This window comes from Ambystoma mexicanum, chromosome 1q, assembly GCF_040938575.1.
Source record: "Ambystoma mexicanum isolate Mex_15411 chromosome 1q, UKY_AmexF1_1, whole genome shotgun sequence".
In the NCBI taxonomy this organism is placed as follows: Eukaryota; Metazoa; Chordata; class Amphibia; order Caudata; family Ambystomatidae; genus Ambystoma; species Ambystoma mexicanum.
In genome coordinates this window covers 1,297,591,247-1,297,613,560 of record NC_090922.1, presented here as the reverse complement: position 1 = coordinate 1,297,613,560, position 22,314 = coordinate 1,297,591,247, and the positions used below count along the sequence as shown (strand labels likewise).

General features: G+C 49.2%; 1 long non-coding RNA gene across 1 annotated transcript in view; it reads left to right on the top strand.

The window, feature by feature from the left end:
• Positions 1 to 1,450: 1,450 nt before the first annotated feature.
• LOC138546237 (uncharacterized) overlaps positions 1,451 to 22,314 on the top strand; it is a 340,336-nt gene continuing 319,472 nt past the window's right edge. Inside the window, exon 1 of the long non-coding RNA XR_011290904.1 lies at positions 1,451 to 1,601. This is a non-coding gene — a long non-coding RNA (uncharacterized lncRNA). The remainder of the gene's footprint in view (positions 1,602 to 22,314) is intronic.

The window sequence follows — 22,314 nt, the reverse complement described above, 5'->3', positions numbered from 1 at the left end:
CAGGCCCCAGCTGTTCTTTGTTCTGCGGGAGCATGACAGGCCAGTTTACCCACAGCACCAGCGGCCGACGCCGCTTCTGCCTCCTTTCTAGGTCAGTTGATGTTCCCTTTCTTTGCGGAGCGGGCTGCGAGAAACCTGCTGCTCCTCCCCACCTTTTCCTCCTGCATGGCTACAGGAGTCACCAGCAGGCCTCAGCGCTACTCTTTATTCAGCGGCTACCACGGCCCCCTCCACAAACGCGACAGACACCGCCTTCTCCATGCGGGCACCAGGCTGCCCGTGTAGGCAAAACACAGGGCCCTGGGCCACCTGCCGCATCTCCACCCAAAGGACATACAACACACGGGATTCCAGTAGCCCGCACAATCCAGCATGCGGGACCCAGACCAGCCTTCGTCGCCAATGTTGGCGGCCTGCCCATTGTATGGATCACCAAGCCGACACCCGCGTGTCATGACGCTCACGTGCTCCTTTAATAAAAGGGGCTCGGCTGGCGCTGCGAGGGCAGAGCAGCAGAGTCCCAGGAAGTGGCAACTCGTGTCTGTGTTTCTTGTGCGGTGTGGGCCTGCCACGTGGTCGTGGCCTTGTGAGTGCGGCGCGGCCCGAGTGCCCTCGGGGCCGCGACCGCTGGAGTCAGGGGGAGACACCCCCGCACGGTGGATCATAGCTCTCAACCATTTGTGTTGCAAAGGCGGGTGAAACCACCTGATTTTGTTTTTGGCGGGTAAGACGCCCATTGGAATGCATGGGCGTGCAGGAGGCTTGGCGGGTGAGTCAGCCCTTTAAAAGGCGGGTGACACCCGCCAAAAGCGTGTGAGTTGAGAGCTATGGTGGATCGTGCGCCCGGTGACCCCGGGCGCCGCAGGGTGATTACCTGCTCGAGACACGCCGGCTGTCCGCCGACGTGTCCACTACCCTCGGGTGATCCCGACAGCATCAGAGGGCTGCCCCCGGAGACTGGAGGCAGCCCCCAACAGGGGGATGACATGCAACACCGAAAATGTAACTCTCCATTAAATTAACTGGATTCATAATTTAAAAGGTCACAAAAGAAAACTTGTTACCTTTTGGCTCAAACTGATGGTAAAAGAAGGTTTGCTTCTAACATGAGACTCACCTGAGTAATCATTGGCTTTATCAACCCCCTTTCCTTCAATCTACTGTATCATGGAAAACTTTTCCAAGATGGCCGCCACCTTTATCCACATTCAGAGGCAGCAGTTGTCCGCGAGCTCAAGAACTTAAAAACCTCACGCCTGTCCTGTTAACATTTCTGTCTGGTTAATCAAAATGAGCAACATATGGGATAGAGGTGTCAAATTGGAAACCAATATAAATACGGACTCAAAATGAGAACCTATGAATGTGACCGTTCAGAATCGACTGCACGGCGCGCCTCCAGGAGGAGGTACAGTGTGCGCACAGCCAATGAGAGCGGACTAAGAGCTCCACATTGTAGTGGAGCTTTGCACTTCTTAGGCGTGCCGGCTGCTGCACTGCGCATGCGCGCGGTGAAAGGCTGAAGCGTGAAGAGGGAAGAGGCTAGAGCGGAGCGTCGGTCCAGCACACCGGGAGGTTCAAACTGTTACTGGCGGATACAAGTAAGACGTACAGACGCTCAGTTGAGGTCCAGAGCCCTCCGCTTTGTGTTTGAAGCGAAGGGTGGTAGCAGGATTTTGTAAATTGTGCGCTGAGTGAATAGGCAGAAAGTGTAAAAGAACCCTTACAGTAACCTAAAGGCAACACAAATTCCCTGGATGTAGTACACACCATCTCGTTCTACATGTATTTAACACAGATATATTGTACTCACTTGCAGCACAGTCCCTTAATCATGCTCCCAACTAGAACTATAATGACTTCATGCACACAGTACTCTCTTTAAGTTCTCTTATAGTTTGCACTCAGACCTTGCAGTGCAGTGACATAAAAAGTCCACATAGAATGCACAGCTATTGTACAGTGGCAGCCGTGACCTTCAAAAAACAGTCCCGCTTATTGCACACAACACAACTATACTCTCATTGCATGAACTCACAGTTCGGGTGATTCAACAAGCAGTGCCGACAATTTTGAATTTTTAGAAGTGGTACGTTTCAGTAACTATCAGAGGTCGAAGAATGGTCTTTCCTATGCTGGCACATTTGGGTCGCTTCTGGGTTGTGTGACGTGCACTTTGGTCACATCCTACACTCCCACAGGTGGCTGGGTTATATCACGCCTAGTTTTTGAGGAGGTGGCACGTTTGGATCACTCGGAGACTGGCAGCGATGATAGGTTTGACATTTTACAATTGTCACTGTTGTAAAGTTGGTGATCCTGTTGTGTCACTAATAGGTTTCCTATAAATATTTCAAACATTCCTGCTTTAGGAATGAGGAATGGCTGTCCTTACAGCAGCCAATGGCGGTGCTGTTTATCTGCCCAAGTGGTCTTTTGAAGTTTGTTTTGTAAATATGTTTTTAATCCAAAGAGAGCAAAAGATAAATTAACATTTCCATTAGAACCCTATTTTGATATTAGCAATTTCTGTTTTATCACTCAATTAACAAAATGTGATTATAAGGTATATTATTGCAGTATTTTTAAATGTTGTCAACTTCCTATTTCTGGAGGTTCATAATTGAACACCAATTGCACTAATTTCATACATCAATATCTTGTTTCCAAATGCATGCACTTGAAACATACATCCATTTCCAAGACTCTACACATTCAACATGTATTATTTAAACTTCAAAGATATTGTTGTAAAGTTCCTTGTGACATTAAATATAGCTGCATCAGTCCCTCGTTAATACCTCTATACAGAAAGCAATAAGCCGGTCCGGAAATACAAGTGCAGTAACCTTTCTGGACCGGCACACTGCGAGACTGCTGATAGGAGCACTGAATTGCCGGCCTGACCTGCCAGGAATTTAGGCCCCTTCCCGCAGGTGTTTCTCTGAAGCACTGGCACCTTTACTTAAGGTGCCAATGCTTCAGGATTCCCATCCCCATGGAGTCTTATGGGACTCCATGGGAATGGGGACTTACCGTACCGGCGCCGCCTGTGATATCCCGGGATGTCAGGCAGCGCTAATAGTAATATGGGGTTGCAGGCAACCCCCCCCCGGAAGCACCAGCGAGTTACCGGCAACCTCGTAATAAGGCCCATTCCATTGCCTCGCTATTTCTGGCAAAAGTTAAAGATTTTGCAATGATTCCTTCCCCAGCTCCTCCACTCAGCTGCCTTCCCCGCATGCCACATGTAACCCCCTGGGTGCTTGGTAATTTTTGTGAAAGCGTATTAGACCAGGAAAAGTCAAAATATGTGCTCTTTTTTCAATACGTAAATTACACCATCAGCACATTCTCAAACTCTTATGTTTGACTACCCCAATACTTGTAAATGGAAGTTAGAAATATAATGATATTGTTTTTCTTTTTCAATCAACTAATATGGCTTGTGCTGAGCACAGTTACATACAGTATTGCAGTTAAACCATCCAAAATGGTTGAATACTCGAGGTCAGAATATCATTAGAGAATCTTGGGGTCAAAAGTTGTATTTTTAGCACTTTTATTTTTTAGCGTAACATTTTGTCCTAAATTTGATCATCAAGAGTTGGAAACCTTGTTCACATATACCAACAGAGTTGAAATGAAACCTTCCATCTCTTCTTTTAATGAAAAAGGAGCTTTTGATCAATTTAGATTATGCTAAAACCTAAAATGTGCATATAGAATACGTTATTCCCAGTACAATAGTGACTGGTCCAATCTAATTGCAGCCCTAGGAGTCACTTTTTCCTACTATTGTTTGCTGCTTCTAAGCAGCCAACCCGATGTTCTATATGCTAACAGATTTAAACTTAATAATTTTGCTTTAGTCAGCCATTTCTAATTTGATTCATAGTTCATATTTAATCTGGTGTACAATAAATGTATACACGTTTTCACTCTGTGATGTAGCCACATTGTTTGTATCTGGGGATCTCTGTTTAAGGAAGAAACGCGAGAGGATAGCTCAGCAGGTTGAAGGACTGTTACTGAAATCTATTTTTTAAGCTACATAGTAATGCTCCTTTTGTATTCCTTACGCAGCCAACTCAGCCACTTTCAATTTTTTTTTTTTTTAGGAGTAATATTTGTTTTCTATTTCACTTTTTTGTACATCACTAGGTTGTTTTTTCATGTTTGTCTGTGCCTTCAAGATAGTTTGGGCCTGTGGGTGGAATAACCTTTCTCTTTCAAGCATAGTAGCTACAATGACACCACATGAAAGGGGGATGAGCTAACACAGTGACATCATCAGTCGTGTTGGGTAGTGATTGGTCATATTTAATCGGCTAATGACATTGGCAAACCTTGTATAAGTATGCAGATGCCAATACTGCTTTCTTCACAATTGTACAAAAGGCAAATTGAAAAATAAGTCAATTTCTAAAATAGGAAACCATGCAATTCAAAATAAATTTGGAAAAAAGTCACTAACAAGCAAAATGAAAGGAAAAAAAAACATGCACTTAAAAGCATCATTCAAATAATCTCTCCCCAGTTTAGACAGTTCCATTTAACCATTACCGAGCTATCATTATGTTGCATTTGTTCTGCATTGCGAAATAGCTGCTTGTCACCACGTTCTCTGTGAATTCCTGAAAAAATTACAAGCACCTATGAATCAATATCCAATAAAGGATGGCTGCCAGGGAAATGAAATTCGTTTGGCACATCATTCAGGAGGACACTTGCCAACAAGAAACACAAATCCTACTTTTTGTTTTGATATCTTTGTTGAAGTGGTGAATGAAATGTGTTCTTTCCAACCTGCTAGGAACCACAGGCTACGAACAGAAAAGCATGCGAAAAAAAATTGCCATCAAAAATAGCAGATTTATAATTGCATGCTGTAGTAGTGATGAGCATTAAGGGCCTTCAGCAGCAGGTATATTCCACAGGTCCGGGTTGAAGGGCTGTATAAGCAGCTGGGCTGACCACCCGGGTGGCATGTTCAATGACTATGGTAAAAGGTAGCTGATTCCTCATTTTCCCATTTCTCTTATCTTTACCTTGCCATTTTCTTTCCTCCAGCAGACTGGAGTCTAGATTCCCCTGGCGCAGACACAGCAACTCGCTCCGTAGACAAGCTAAGGCACTCTGAAATGACTAAGGTGGTGATTTGCCAGAGTAGAAAAGTAAATGGACATGCCATGTGCTCCTGGTCCGTGAACCAAGTTGGAAAGAAGAAATGTTTAAACCCTCACTGATGAAAGCATATCTCGCCACACCCACCCCTTCCCCCGTTCCCAGCAAGACCTTGCTTTTTCACTGGCAACCATCCTAGATAACCCAGCTCGTTCAATATGATGGAGGAAGGAGGGCATGCAGGGAGCCTGGGATCAATTTGCTGTCCATCGGAAAGAAGACTGTTTGCCTTCTGCATTTTCTATTGTGTGATGCTCTGATTACTTACAGGCAATCTTCATTACTCCTAGTCCTACTCTTCCTCGTCACAGTACATCATGAGGCACCCGCCTCCGACACAGGACCTTCTTCTATTTCTTTCAATCCCTATAACTCCTCCCCGTCACTCAGTTTCATATTACCAAGCCGGAGCATGGGACCTTCCCCGCAGGGAGGGTGAGGAGGGTCGTCAGTACGGTGATGAGGAAGAGTAGGACTAGGAGTAATGAAGATTACCGGTAAGTAATCAGAATATTACCTCCACGTCCACTCTTCCTCGTCCCAGTACTTCATGAGGTATACCAAGGCAGCAACAGGGAAAAGGTCCCAATGAGACAGAGTCAAAAACAGTGCAGCAAAACACACCCACAATAACTCTTAAATCACATCCCCACAGACAAAACTCCAACCACGAAGGAACCAACCCCCGAGTGGGAGCAACTCAACCCATAGCGGTTGATGAAAATGCCTAGACCAGCCAAGACGCCAGCCATACAAATCTCTTGCAGAGAAAAACCCTCCTTGCATCGGCCCAGTAAGCCGCCAAACCCCTGGCGGACCGCCCCTGATCGTGCGCAGGCACAGGCAGGCCAGAAGCCACATAAGCCCTGGACATCACAACCCGGAACCACCAGAAAATGGAAACCACAGATGCGTTATGCCCAGCCCCAGCCAGACCACAAGCAATCAGAAGACTATCAGATTGGTGGAAAAAGCAAACCAAGCCAAATACTCAAACACGTCCCGCTGGACATCAATGTTAAGCCGAGCCACCTCCTCGGGCGTTCTTGGATCATGAAAGAAGTCAGGGAGAACCAGACCCTAAGAGGTGTGAAAACCGAGGGAGAAACTTCGGACCACACCACAGCACCACTGAGTCTGGCAGCACCCTCCGGAAAGGAGCGTGACATAAGAGAGCCCCAATCTCCCCAAGCCTACGAGCAGAAGTGAGGGCAATAAGAAAAGCAGATTTCAGTGTAAGATGTTTGATATCAATCTCGGAAATAGGCTCAAAAGGAGGCTTGGTGAAGGATCCGTAATGCAAGAGGGAGATCCCAAGGGGGAAGCCCTTTATCAGCACAAGGACGGGAAGAAGCAAAACCCTGGATCAACTTCCCCACGAACACCTCCCCATCCAAGTGACCATCAATTTCCCCACCAACACCTCCCCATCCAAGTGACCATCGGAGTCCCCCAAAAGGAATTTCACTGAGAGCGAAGCCTGGAAAAACTGCCAGGCCCCTGTTAAAAACCCCTCCTGGAGGAACCGAAGGATAGCAGAGAGGCCAGAACGCAGGGGAGGGATCCCAGACCGCCCATACCAGTCTCAGAAATGGCCCCAATGTCTGCCAAACACCTTCGAGTGGAGGGTCTAAGAGCATCCATTATGGACTCAACTACAGGATCTGAGAACCCCTGAGATATCAACCTAGACTGAACAATAGCCACACTGCCCATTGCATCCGGTGAACTTCCAACCACAGATCCCCTTGAAGGGGGCACGGCCACCTCGGAACCAGCCAAGGTTCCTTGAACCGAAGCTCCAACAGAGAGGGGAGCCAACTCCGGCAAGACCAGAACGGAACTAACAGTCGCCCTGGATACTCTGATGTGCCAAACCACCCGGGGCAGAAGGGGACTAGGCAGAAAGGCATAAAGGGAAAACCCCAAGGCCACTGTACAGAGAGGATGTCCACCCCCCAATCCCCTCGGCCTGAAACCGAGAGCAGAAGAGGGGAACTTCTGCTGAGGCCGGGGATTCAAACAGGTCTAGAACCATGGACCCTAATCTGTCACAGGTCACTGCAAAGACCTGGGCCAACAGGACCAGTTCGCAGAGGAGTGAAAACTGGCGTCTGAGAAGATCTGCTTGAACATTGTCCACCCTTCTGATACGTGAGGCCACCAGAGACACCAGATGAGCGTCCAGAACCCCTTTTGCAGTTGACATATGCCAAGGCCGTCGTATTGTCTGATCGGACCAAAAACCGCCGACTGTCCAGCAACTCTCGAAGTACACCAGAGCTTGGACAATGGCACAACTCTTGCCAATTGGATGATCACCGGCTCTCCCCAGATGTCACAACCCTTGAGCTGAGAGGACCCCCCCAATGTAGACGTTTTCTGCTGGTGTCGGTAGTAAGAGAGGCCACAGGAGGAAGGACGATGCACACCTCAGCCTGTAGACCTGAAACCCCCCGCCACCAAGCTGGGAGACTCGCAGCGATGGGGACACTGAAAACAAAACTACGAAAGCCGAGATGTCGGGAGCCAGTTGGGGAGAGTATAAGACACCAGCGGACGTAACCAAAGACTGGCTCAAGGAGCCAGAAATCACGCAAGACGCCACGTGCCCTGTAACTTCAGCAACAGGCGAGCCGAGACATACTGCCTTCTGAGAACCCAGCCCAGAACAGCTACCAAGTGCCCTCCCCCACCCTGCACAACATCCATAGTACGCTCTCCCCAGACGTCGGGTCCTGAGAACCATAAGCAGGTGACACATCCTAGAAGGCATAGGGACCAGGAACACCCGCAAGTAGAAAACTTGACCCTGAACCGGGAGAGGAACGTGCCAGACGGTAACCCACAACAACCGTTCGGAGAGACCGGATCCCATGGCCAACTACTTGGACCGGATCCCATGGCCAACTACTTGGACCGTGAACTGGGTACCAAGTCCTAACCATGCAAACCTGGACAGGAGGAGACAGGAACGGCAACGGATACCCCCCTCTGGAAGGAGCCCATTAGCCAGGAAGCCGAACCCCCACCGGTCCCATACATCTCCGAGAAGATAGAGACGAGGAGCCAGGGAAAACCTCCAGTCACTGCACTTGCACCAGAGGGAAATCGCAGGACGTTGAAACAGGCCTGCGCCACAATATAACAGCATGCTTGTCAGCCCACAAAAAGATCCAACCTATCAAAAGGAAGATACAGGATAGCCCAGAGGTCCAGCAGACTATGGCCCCCTCAGCTGACAGAGGAGCCGCCAGGCTGGCGTTAAAAGGGCAGAGTACTGTCACAAAGCGGGGCAAAGCAATCCATCCCGGATAGCAGACATCAAAGGCAACCCCCTACCTGGGGTATGCCTATACTGCAAACCGACTGAAGTGACATCCCTCTGCACCGGCACCAGGGGATCTGAGAACCCCTCTAAGCACCGGAGGACCTAGGCCCTAAAAGAAGAGACACTGGGAACCCCCTGCATGGCCGTTACTTCCATGATGCATTTTCCATAATCCCATGCCGGACAAGGGAAAAGCAAATCAACTCCTGTGACTTTTCCTTCGTGCAGTTTAGAGGAAGAGGACAGGACAAGGAGTCTGCGTCTATAGCTAGCACAGACCCAAACACACCACTAACACGCCACATGACTGAAAGGTGGTTTGAGCCCTGTATCCAGTAGCTGGTAGCCCCATGCTCTCAATGGTTCCAATGCGTCAGTCTAGGAAGGATGAAGGACCGAGTCAGCACCGCTGAGACTCCAACCCGAAGTGTAGACTATACCTGGCCGGTACCCTTCCGGCTGCTTCCAGACGTGTCCAAATCTGCACCGTATTCACAGGCAGTACGCAAGGAATGCAGCCAACATCCGGTGCATCCTGGGCTGTGTCTGAGGAGCGGGTGTTATGGGACATGCCTGTGACAGTACAGAGCCCCTCTCTGTCAGTCACCCCACGACAAGAAGCCGAGAGGCCTCACAAAATGGGAAGGCTAGCCCATACTGCCAAGTGCTTGCCATCATTTCCAATAAAGATGTGTACACAGAGCACGAGGAAACGGCATGTCGAAGGAGTCAAGATGGCCATACCAGTCAAGATGGCCATACCAGCAAGAGAGGGGAAAACATCAGGCACAGTCCTCCCCTCTCCTTACCTTCCCTCAGATAATGCAGCTAACATCCGGTGCATCCTAGGCCGTGTGTCTCTTGAGGAGCGGGTGGTATGTGACATGCCTGCGACAGAACAGAGTCCCCGCACTCCCAAAGACTCTCTACCACTGTCATCCTAAGACAGGAAGCAGAGGCCTCACAGCAAAAGGGAAGGCTAGCCCGTACTGCCAAGCCGAATCAAGATGGCCAAAACAGGAGGAGGAGGGGAAAAACATCAAGCCCAGTCCTCCCCTCTCCTTACCCCGGGCCATGTAGGACCCGGGACACAATGCTCACACTGCGGTCCGGAGCCCAGCAAAGAACCGAGTGAGGCAATCCAGCTCAACTGTGACCCCCAAGCCCTGCAGGGGGCCCAGGAGCAGCGCCGCAACTGAGGGAGCCGAGGGCCCAGCCACACAGCCACCCCAGGGGGCCAGCAATCGGCGCTAAGAAAAAGTCCAACCTGCCGGAGGCAGGAAAAATTAAAACTGAGTGACGTGGAATTGGGGGAGGAGTTATAGGGATTTAAAGAAATGGAAGGTCCTGTGTCGTAGTATTAGAGACACGTTTGTGGGCTCTCTAATGTCAAGCTGTTTTTTTTTTTCAACATGACTTTTTATTGGCATTTATAACTCGCAAGAGCTTTTCCATACATTATGACATGCTGTTAAGGTGTAACATAACCTCAACTGAGGGGAATGTGAACACTGAGTGGGGGGCAGTTCGGAGGGGGTTGCAACCATCTCGTATCAGTGTTACAGGGCATTAGTTCAATGATCGCGGCTGGTTAGACCGCCGTGCGCTCGGGCGGGGGGGGAAATTAGTCTGTTGGTCCATTTTCGTCAGCCAACGGAGTGATGGCGGGTGTCTGGCCACACCTGGAAAGTCAAAAAATGGGCCCCAGATGTTGAAACCTTTTTTCTGTTGCCCAGGCGGATGGCAGTGATTTTCTCGGCTGCTGTGATATCCCAGCACCTTGCCCACCACACCGGGATCGCTGGGCCCTCCGGAAGTTTCCATAGCTTGGCGATTGAGATTTTGGATGCAGTTAACAAGTGCGTGCAGCGATCTTCCAGAGTGCCAGTCATTGTGAAATAATAATAAATACAAGTCTGGATGTCCAAAATTAAGCAAAGAAATTGAAGGCTGAAATCAATAAAATCCAAAGTAAAATGGCTCCAAAGCATCCGTCCATAAAACAAAATGCAAAGTAAAAAAAAAAAGCAAACCATTCCTCCATGGGTAAAAGTAAAACCAGGTCCATAACTATGTACAAATGAAAAACAACGGTCCATGAGACCAACAATCCAAAGGAAACCTAACAAAAAAGCTACCCAATAAGTAACTATAATCAAAAAGGCGGGGCACAGTCCATGCGCCCCAAAGAAAAATGAAAATGAAAAGGAAAGGAACCCTACACCTACATAACCATTTACAAAGACGGCGGGCCAGTCCATGGCTCATTTAGCGATGTTCCGGGCCAGGGCATCATCCACGTCGATGTACCAGAGGCGGGCCTGTTCCCTGGCCTCGGTCTCGCAGGGATGCAGCCATGGAATCCCTCAATTTCCCTGTGAGTTTCCTCGAGGCCCTCCGCCCACCTCAAAGCCCGGTGCATGGAGTTCGCCGCCCTGACCATCCTGAGCCGTGCCCTCTCTGCTCTCTGCATCTATTTGCTGGCCCAACCGCTGCCACACGGAAGACACTCCCAGTCCGGGGTCCTCCTGCCCCTTGACCGATGCCTGCCCCTGGGGTGTTGATGGCCCCGAGCCATGAAACCTCCCACGCTGAGCCTGCTGCTGCCTCCGACGCAACTGCCTCTGCCACCACGGCGGCCTCTGGGCTGATGGAATTCCCCCCGGCGCCATCGTGCACGTGCCCTGCCCGATGATGCCAGCACATCCTCCATCTTCTGGGGTCCAGTTGGTGGGGTGGCCACCCCTGCTGGACCTCCGACTGTGGCAGGGATGGGATCTCCACCAGGCTGGCTGCGTTGGTTGGGGCAGGTCCACAGGGGGCCCTGGTGGCATCTGGGCCGGAAGACGGCATGGAGAACGGCTGGCGTGTAGTGTGCGCAGAAGAGGAGAGGGCCGCAAGACTGGCCGACACATGGAGGAAACCCCCAACCATGATCCCTCCTAACTAGGCCACGTTGCCACACAGCTCTTTGTGATGACGTGCATGGTCCCCCCCGCCCCCCCAGGAACCACGAATGTCACATGTGCGCAACGCGACACCAATCAGGATGGACTCAATCCTGTCACGGGTCCCCACAGCCGCAGGAAGAGGAGTGCCAGATGACGTGGACCTCCTGATCTCCCTCTCCCCTCCCCCTACCCGCGGACGGGCCTGGGCATCCCTGCTGGTGCATGGTGATGCAGTCACACTGTCAGGGACAGTGACATGCACAGGCCCCTCAGCGGCGACTTGTGCTGCCTCCTGCCCCTGGACTGCACCACTTGCACCAGTGGTACCACCCCCACCAGGCCCCATATGCGGCTCTGTAGCAGCCTCCTCCGCACACACCACCAACCTGGATGGCTCAGCACCGTCTTCCGCCATCGCAAGCCCATGTGGGGCCTCACCTGCCCCTTCTGCTGCAGCCGTAGTGGCGGAAACGGCACCAGTCCCCTCGCTCCCAGATGATGGAATTTCCTGGGAGCATGACTGAGCCTTGCGTCGCCGGCCGGTGGAGGCATCCCTGCCGCTTTCCTCCACAGCGCCGTCTCCGCCCTTTTCTTCACTCGCCGCTGTGTAAAGGGAGACATTGAACACAAGCATCAGGATACTGTACAATAATCCCCTAGACAGAAAGCAATAGCACATGAGTGGCACTGTCAAACGTCACTTCCATCAATCCCTCCACAACACATGGGTCAGTGCAGGCAACACACATGCAAGAACAGGCATGGCACATGCAACAAACATTTGCATCCATGTCCAAGGCACCTTAGAAACATCCAATGGTGGGCTGAAACTCGCGTGTGCATGTGATCAGCATGTCCCATGATGCATATCACCGCAGGGTCATGCATCTGGCTCCGTATACCCCCAGACACAGTGGATACAAGGATGACTAGGCTGTATCCGTGAATCGACACATCGTCACGGACATGTCATGCACCCATGGAGTTGACCAGTCATTCACACACTACTCAGACACACTGACATGTACACATGCATGCCCATGACAGCAGCACCCATTTCTCACACCCCAAACATGTCCAAGTACAGACACAGGCATGCATACATGTGTGCATTCCGCATGTTGCATTGTAACACATACACAATCCATGTGAGGGACGCCTGACTGGACTCACATGCAGCACCATCTTGTCCCTGCACACACATCCATACATGACCCATGTCACACATACAGGCATTTAGCTAACTACCAGCACACTGCAACATACACTGTTTTAAAACAGGAATGCATGGGCACTTACCGCTCGACTCCAGACGGGCCTGCATCCTGAGGACCCTCATCTGCTGGGTGGTAAGGTGGACCTGGCGCCCCACCGCAACCGCTGCGTTCAAGAGGCGCTGGGCCTTCTTGAGGGTCCTGGACTTGTAGTCCTCCCAGCGCTTCTGGACATGTTTGATGTCACGTGGTGCTACCCCCACCACGTTGATGGCACCCCCTATGTCCTTTCTGATCCTCTTCTGTCCTTCCTTGTCGTCGTGCGATGGTGTGAAGAGGGCATCATAATGCCGCAGGACTTGCTCCACCAGGATGCCAACTTCCTTATCATTGAAGCTGGCAGCCCTCTGCCTCTGTGCTGGGGTGTTGCCGCTGGTGCCAGATGGCGTTGGGTTGGACATGGCAACCCCCGAGGCAGGTGTGGGTGGGCAACTGGGTCCTGGTGCTGGGCTATGGAGCGATGGGACACCAGTCGGGAGTCTTCTGTTCCAGCAGGGGTGGTCACAGCAACTGGACCCCTGCAGATGGCTGATGTGCAGGCACTGTTGGCAGCAGGCAGGCAGGCAGCAGTAGATGGCTTGTAGGAGGCTGCTTGGGGCTCTGGGTGGGCAGTAATTCGGCCTCTGGGCAGGAGCGTGGTCTTCCGTGTGTTGTCGCGTGGCCAGCTTGATAGTGATTTGGCACGTGAAAAACGGCACGTTTGCGTGAATTCCGAGGAAAGGCCCTTAGTGCGTAGGTGACGTAACCTGCGCATGGGCATTTCACTCGGCACGGGTCAAAGGTCCCACGTGGGTTTCCATCGCTCTGTATGTGATTTTCGTGGAGAGCGGTGAGTGTGTTTTCCAGACCTTGGGGTTCACACACGATTACTTTACAGTGCACACTTCTTCTTTTGGCGGGGGTGTTGCCTACATGTTCTTCTACACGCAAGGCAGACAGTGAGTCGCGTACGCTCTTTTTCCCACTGTGGGTGTCCCTGACTGTCGCGTACCCCTTTTTTTCATTCATACTAGCCTGCGTGTTGATCACATATGCATTTTTTTGTGTTCCTGGCTGCCACAGCATACTGCGTGTGTGTATTTTTTTTAATTATTTTTTTTTAAATTTATTTTACAAGCACGTGGGCTACAGGGGCCACGTATCTCCTTTTTTTTTTTTTTCCCTTCTCCCTTGCTTTTTTGGGATGACTGAGCGTTGTGTGACCCATCATTTTTCCTAAGGGGTCACAGGCACCTGCAGGAGCACAGGGGTGCTGTTTGCATCACGTACGTTTGCATCACGTATCTTCCCCACCTCACCCAAGTTGCCCAGGACAATTGTTGTGCTCCTCCCATAGGTATTAGTACATCTGTGCCATGGTTGGAAGGCCACAAAAGGTGAGGGGCGCCTCAGTTGGGCAGCCACCACGTGCCCTTTCCCCTCCCATGCACAGCGCTTGTGCGTGTGGTTGGGGATGTGTGGGCACCACCATGTCCACCGATACACCCCGCCGTGTTGCAACATTGTGCAGGACACATACTGCCACAGTGATCCTGCACACTACTGGGGGTGCATAGAGTGGCTGCCCGCCAGAGCGGTCAAGGGAGCAGAAGCGTGACTTTAGCACTCCAAATGTGCGCTCCACTATGGCCCAGGTTGCAATATGGGCTGCGTTGTATCTTACCTGGGGTGGGGGGGGGGGGGGTTCCGTATTGGCGTCACCATGTGGGTGCTCAGAGGGTAGGCACTGTCCCCTGGGGAGGTGATAATGGTTGTCATTAGTTTGGTTTGTATATTTCTGTGTGTGACATGCATGCATGTGCACAGGCATTTGCACTCACCAATGAGCCATGTGTCGCCATGCTTCACAGCTTCCAGGTCCCGACTCAGGGCGGACATTCTGTATATGAAACTGTCATGGGTGGACCGTGGATAGTTGGCATAGACAGAGGTGATGATCCCCTGTGAATCGCATACAACCTGCATGTTGATGGGATGCCAGTGCTTGCGGTTGCGGTGGATATTCTCTGTGGCCCTAAGTGGACGTAGGGCCACATGGGTGCAATCTAGGCCACCAAGCACTTTGGGGAAGTGTGCCACCCTGTAAAAGTCCTGGACCATGGCCTGTCTTTCTGAGGGTGCTCTGGGCATGTATATGTGCCTGCGGAATGAGGGTCGCGCAGTCATGATTGCCAAAACATGGTGTAGGCAGCGTGACTGCATTGGCTGTGAGACACCACCCCACCCGACGCCCACTATGGCAGTGGTCCGCTGAAATGTCCCAGTGGCCAAGAAATGCAGTACATTGAGCACCCTTTCCAGGGGGCTCGATGCTTGGGAGCACAAGGTGGGTGATGTGAGGTCGTCCTCCCACTCCTGGACCAGGTCTAGGATGATATGAGGTGGAAACGTATACCTGCCATAGACCTGGTCATCAGGCATCCCAAAAAGGCTGGTCCTGGGCAAGAAAATGCGTGGCCTGGCTATTCTCCTCCTCCTGCGGTGTCCATGATCAGTGCTGCGAGAAATGGGACATTCATCGTAGCTGTATATACGTGTTTGTTTGCGCGCACTTTTATACTGCGCGGGACGCTTTCGCCTGCCTTAGTATGGCAGACGTGTTTAGGCCTGTGCGTGTCTTTTGGTGTGCGCGGGTTCCCCTATTCGATTCCATGAATATGTGTAGTTCGTGAGCGTGTGGGCGTTCCGTGTATTTCCCAGCAGTACTTCCTCAGTTATGCCCTCATTTTCACGCATTGGTCCCCATTCCAAGTGTTCCGCCCCCTTTTTGGTGTGTGCGCGCTACACGTTGTGCGCTTTCACTGTGTGTGTCGCGCACGACGTTCGGGATGTCGCAGTGACATGTGAGCTATGCGTGACTTTGGCGCACATCCCGGGAAAAACACGCAAAGGGCCTTCCATGAATCTCATGCATGCACTAGTTTTTCATGCTTGCGCCACAAATCTCAGCACACATTTATTCCATGAATTGGCCCCTAAAACTATTGATCGGATATCAAGGTGTAATTTCGTCAATACAAACGACAGCATATGATCTCTTTACCAAAACAATAGACATTAAAAAACTGTTCCCCACTCGTTCTACACTTTGGAGAGCTTCTGGCCATTACAACAACAAAGAAGACCCAAGGAGAGCTTGACTTCTGACCTGCGAACCATTGCTCCCGAGCAAGCCGATAGTGAGAAATACAAAATGATTTATTGGAAATTAATAAAACTCTCCAAGTAGTTCTGGAATGCGTTTCTAATGAAAGGAGCAAAAGGTGACTACTGAAGCAGAAATGACTGTGTGTTTAAGGTTTGAACTCTGCACACACTGAAGGGAGAAAGGGCGTGGAGGGAAATTAACCTGTTGCTCAGGATACACCAAGGCGTGCTTTTAACAGGAGACTTTCCATTGCGCGACTATATGGGCAACTGGACATAGAGTTCGGGTTATATGTGTAGCTTGGTCACAGAAAATCGGCAGCGGATTTTTTTTTTAATCCTTAAGTCACTTTTATTTGAGTTTTCGTTTTTAAAAGACTCTCAAGCATGCCTGTAAAAACAGTAATTACGGAAGATGTATTTCAAGTCATTCTCGTCTGTCCCGTTTACTCTCCTCCTTCACCATCAGTAGTAACTAGATCATGACTTTGTAAACTTGTGTGAAGCACTCGATAGTGGGCCTGCTCCAGGCTCAGTAGGCCCCCTCCATAGCGGTTCTTTTCAAAGCATTTTTCAATACATAAATGAAATCAATGGGTGAGGTCAATGCAGTCCACCATAAGGCCTTTGCAAGCGTGGGCTTCTCTCACCCCCTGGGGCTCCCACCTCACTCGTTTTTCACATTCTTGTTTTTTCTTTCACTTCACCCATCTATCTCAGGCTATCGATTCACACTTCCAGGCACGTTTTTATCATGACTTATGTATAGCGCCAAAACCTGTTTCGAAATGAAACAACATTGAGAACGATGTTTGTGTAGAATGAATAATTTCACTTGCAGAATTTTTCGTGGCACAATTTGACTGACATTGAAGAACTTTGGACACTGCACTCAAAATTTTAGAGTTAAACGAGCATTGGCAAAGCCAATATTTTTTTAGCTGGGTATAATTCGCTGTGTAGCTCGCCTCAATTATTTCTGAATGCGGGACCAGAGAGAAGTCTATCAGGGCAGAAAGACACTGGGTTGTTGCTAAAGTTTGCCATCAAGGGTACATGCCCCAGAGCAAAGGATTAACATTGAATTTCTCTTAAGAGGGGGGCATGGATGGCTTCCTCAAGGTAGTGATCCTGCACTTCAGTCCTGGCCAGGCGGAATATTTTTAACTAGTGTAAAAGCCTGTGTTGACGAGGAGAGGCAATTACTGACGGGCCCATTGGTCAGCACTCACCCTCGAAAACTTGTAATACAAGATAGCTGCACCATGCGAGGACAGATTGCAGGATTCACACACTCCGGCAAGGATCAATAATCGGGGCTCAGTAAATTGGCAAAGGCAAGTCCGTTTAATTATACATACATCAGCTTATGGAAATCGGCAGCATCACGAACCCCTGCCTCACCCCGACTTCCTCGAACATTAGCCCAACAGCCTCTTTTATGGGCAAAATCTGTCATCATTGATGTCTAATTCTACAAAAAATCATCAATCAATACAAAAGGTAACTTAAGTATAGGTGCTATAACTGTATATGGAAATAATGCAAGTGGATTGGTTAACTCTTATCGGGTGGGCGTCTACGCCCTTCCCTCTACACCATTCGTGATTGACGTCACTACAAGTATGACGTCTCATTGGTTACAATGTCTATAGGACCCTAGATTACATGGTCCCGTGTGATTGGGCAAGTTACACCCCTAAACATAAATCCCCATTTTAATTAGCAGCATGCAGAATAGACACCCAGGTGCCTAGTGTCCCACGATTCACCCTGCCTCCTTTCCATCAATCAGTGGTTTAGGGCTATGTGTCAATTAGTTGGCTGGTATGGCCTCGGATCTGTAGTCTCTTATCAGGAAAAGTTATGGCACCCTCTGGTTCTGGATGACATCAGGCGGTGGTACATCTTCGCGCCTGGCTGGTCCCGTGTTGGTCCACTGTGAATCTGCTTCAGTTTCCAACCTTTTGTGCATTTAATTCTGTATGCGCTTAGCCACCTGCATGGGCCTCTCTTATCTTGACCTTCACGGGCGGGCTGGCATGCTCTGAAGTTGGAGCCTCGTGAGCTCATGCTCACCTCCCCTTCTCTGGTTGACCTCGATTTCCCCGGCATGAGCCATCCTTTTTCGATCCCGCTCCTTTCCTCGGCTTGGGCCTTGATATGAAACTTGGCCAGTCAGGCCTTGGCCGCCTGGGAGTACTTCTGTTTATACAAAATGGAGTCGCACATGTACATTGTGCTGTATTGAGGTAGATGTATACAGTTGGCGCTTGCCGCTCTAGCATCTACTAAGCATTGCAAGCAGAATCGATTACTTAGCACCTTGTGTTTCAAGCTTATTTACACACGTTCAATTAGGCGGTTGCTTCCATCTTGTCTCATGGCACCATTCTCATACGTTTTTCAATGTCTCTCCCCTTTGTCCTTTACAATTATCCTCCCAGTTGTTAGTACTGGCATGCATGCTTTCAGTACTCCTTCAGTTCGTTCTTGGAGCTGCTCTGGTCCTTGTTCCATCTCCACTGGCCTTCCATTATGGCTTTTGGAGTCTCTTCATGGACCGTGTGTAGGCATTCCTCCTCGTTCCGTATCAACGGCTGGTAGGGTTGTCTGAGTACTGTGCTGCCCAGGGTTGCCTGGTTATGGGCATTTCAACAGGTATTGATCTTCTAATGTACACAGGGCAGAGCTGCTCCTCATACGTCACATACCTTGGCGAGTACTTTACTGGCACCTCGAAGCGAGGGGCAGGGGTGCAGGCCACGTCTGGGGTCTCCTCTACACTCTCAACCCCCCCCCTCTCCCCTCTGGTCGGTTTATCGACCACTCCTGCTTCCTCCTTTTATATTCAGTTTCTTTGATTCCTCAGCTTCTTGCTCATCGTCTCCTGGGTTTACACAAGATGGCGTGAATGTATGCAATTTGGGTGTCCATATCTTTATCACTCCTTTCAAACTTCCTGCTGTTCTCACATGCTCATCTTTGTTCCAGGTCATCAATTCACCTTGTCCATTTGGCCTGCAGTAAATCCATTTGCCTTCATACATTCTTTTCTTGGGATAAGTGAATTTTGTTCTCTCTGGTGCAAATTCATTGGCCTTCACAAAGTCCTTTATCTCCTCATCTGTCAGGTCTCTGGGCTTCCAGCCTGGTTCGACATCGACCATCATTTTCATCCCGATGGCCTTCTTTGCAGTTTTCTGGCACTGTGTGATGATTATCTTGATAACACAGAATCCTAGCAGCACCATTGCTAGCAAGGCCCCCAGAAACTTGAATATGTAAGCCATCCATTGCGGGACCCATGAGAATAGGTTCCCAAACCAACTGTCATCATCCACTTCGTCCGTTTCATCAGTCATCCGGTTTTTTAAAGTTGTCAACATGCTTATGGCCTCTGTGAGGGTTCCATTTTCCTCATCATGCGATGGTATAAATGTGCAACATGATTCTCCAATTTTTGCACAAACACCTCCATCCATTGCTGTGATCATGTCAAGCGCGTATCTGTTCTGGAGGGTCATCTGTCTAACCGCTCTCAGCTCTTCTTTGATCGCATTGAATCCTTTTATTGTGGTGTTGATGGCCTGCAGTAACTCTCATCTGGTTATCTGCAACCATTTAGCATTCACTGCAATTTGAATGTGTGCAGGAGCATTGTGGTGAATACTGTTGAAGTGAGGCTGAACAGCCTGTGTTCGTATGGAATCGCATAGAATGCTTCTTCTGATTTGGCAGAAAAGTAGTTTTCTCTCTTCATTCTGCATATCAGCTCTGCGGATCTCCTCCTTAGATGAGCATCTGCTTTTGGGAAGCTGTCCAGATTCAGATTGTTTTTTGGAATCACCAGTGCAGGAACATGGACATTGACCAATGTACAAAAATCCCCCCACCCCCCAGTTTTCTGGCAGTATTATGTATGCTTTGGATCCACACGCCCAATAGTGGTCCATCAGGACTGCGGTTCCTTGTGCCATTCCTGGAGTCTCATATATTCGTTCAGTTTTGATTCTCCCCCATTTTCCTTGTGCCATTACTTCTGAAGCAGTTTCGGGTTCTCCAACGGTACTATTTGCAGGGGCCCTCCCCTGTCTTCGACCCATGTTAACAGCTTCGCCAACTTTGGCCATGGAGTTTACATAATCTCTGAGTTTTCTATTGCTTCCTTGCAGGCTCCAAGGACCATCCAAGCTCGGCAGATTACGACTCCTTCCTCCAATCCGTTAGGGGAAACTACTGATTCCAAGATCTGCATTTGTCCCCGGTTCCTCCATAGTTGAGCTGCTTCTGCCATTTTTCCTTGGATATTCAGTCTTGAGTTTATTTCCCACCTTATTCCTGATCCTTTGACGTCAGGGTTTTCATATCTAATAACGTGATTCTTGGCGTGCGCCCTGTTTCTTGTTTTGATGTCCTGGACAAACCCTCATGGTAGTCCTTTTCGTTGGCCCATATCAATGAGGCATCTCTTCCCATGAATTGTCCACTGGTGTTGCACATAGCTACGTGTGACATACAGTGTACTGTGGGGACATCTACTTCTACAGCCACGAAGATCTTGGACTTTCCCATGCTATATTATGGCAGGAGTGCACAGACGAAACATTCTCCTTCTGATTGCCTTCGTCCAATTTCCTTCATGTGCTGGTACCATATGTTTCCAAGATGGGCTGTGCTGTCCAAGTAGTCGTTTAGTTCATTGTCCATTTTCATATGGGCTTCATGGGCTTCTCTTGATTCTTAACATTTTTCTGTAGTTGGCCATCACTGTCTGAGTCTTTACTGCTCTTTCGTTCAGGTAGTTTCTCGGTTATTATCCTTGGAGGGGCAGGTTTCATTTCCTGCCCTGCAGTAACGGGGAGTGTTTTTTTTTTTATTTATTTATTTTTTTTGTTTTTTTTTTCCCCCAATGCATTCTTTTGTAGATTTCCTCCCACCACGTCTGGCGTACCATACTTCCGACACGCGGCAGTGTCATAGGCTCGGTAGTTGCTTCTGGTGTTGGGGCAGGTGTGCTTGTTATCACAGTTGCTGCAGTTTTCTTGCTCAGCTCCTCATGTAGTTTCTTTGCTGTTAGTATGAGCGGAAACACATACTTGACTACCGCATGTGTCTTCCGCAAGAGTTCTTTTGTGGCCTCCTCTGTTCTCTTGAGGGATTTTGTCATGCCATCTCTGTCTTGTTGCTCGCTTGGTGGTTCTCTGGAGCTGTTTCACAGGTATCTCTTTGTTTTCTGTCGGTTCGGCCTGGGGTCTCACAGCCGTTGACACTTGCCCTTGCTCGTGTGCACTCAGTGTGTGGGTATGTGCTGTGGACAGTGCTATGTTATCATTCATTCTGTGCTGACTCCGTCTCCAGCTTTTATCGTCATTCATAATTTCAGGTGCATCCATATCACTGCCAATTAAATTCAACTGTAAATCATTTGCTTTATCAATTTTTCTTGGAACAGGGATGACAATATAAGGTCTGGGTGGCTTTGTGGGGCCCAGACGCTCATTACCTGGTGGATGCACGGACATCGGGATGCTTCGTGCACCAATAAAAAAAATGCAGTTCTGTTCGTTAACGACAAAAATACTACAATAATCACTATAAATATGATTGCCTTGAAGGACAGTTTGCAGCACCTCCTTCCAGGAAAGCGGGGGTGCCCATCCCCTGGTGGCACAACTAAATTACTGTTTTGGGCCCCCATCTCGAACAAGTCCATAGTCAATAGTTTATTTCTTTTCTTATCTTGATTTCGTTACTTAAAAAGTTCAGCAAAAACTAAAGTGACGGGTGCAGTTTAATGTCCCCCCCCCCACCTTGCGAGTGATGGCGGAAGTCTCTAGTTATGGAGTACAGATCCTTTGCTAGACTATGGGAAAAGGTTAGACTACCGTTTTTAGCACATCAAATTCTTCCTGCATTTGTTTATACAACGCATTCCCAGGGCACCTTACCAATTCGTCTTGGCCCTGAGGACATGTAGGAATTTGTTTGCAGTTACATCATAAAAATGGATTTGTTACACATCACGCAAAGATAAACCATTGAAAAAATAAAAATAAAAATAAAAGTGAACATATGAGGAGGTAGGAAAAAATAAGAAAGGTTGTAAACTGTAAACGCGGCAGTGTAGTTCATGTCGCTGTTCCTTTCACTTGGTCGAGTTGAGGAACAGTCTCTCTTCCCCATTTACTCCACTGTGGAATGATAATGTACAAAATAGGGAAAAATAAGAAAATTAGGAAAAGAAGTTCAAGACGTAGTTATCCCCTTTCGATTCGTTCTACGTTGGAAGCATGAAGAACTGTCTTTGTTTCCTTGCTCTGTCCCCGGCTGGGGATTCTAAAGGGTTTTATCTTGGATCTCTCCTTTCTAAGGCTCGCCTCAGCAGCAGATGTCCATAATTGCTTAATTGTGATGCAATAGC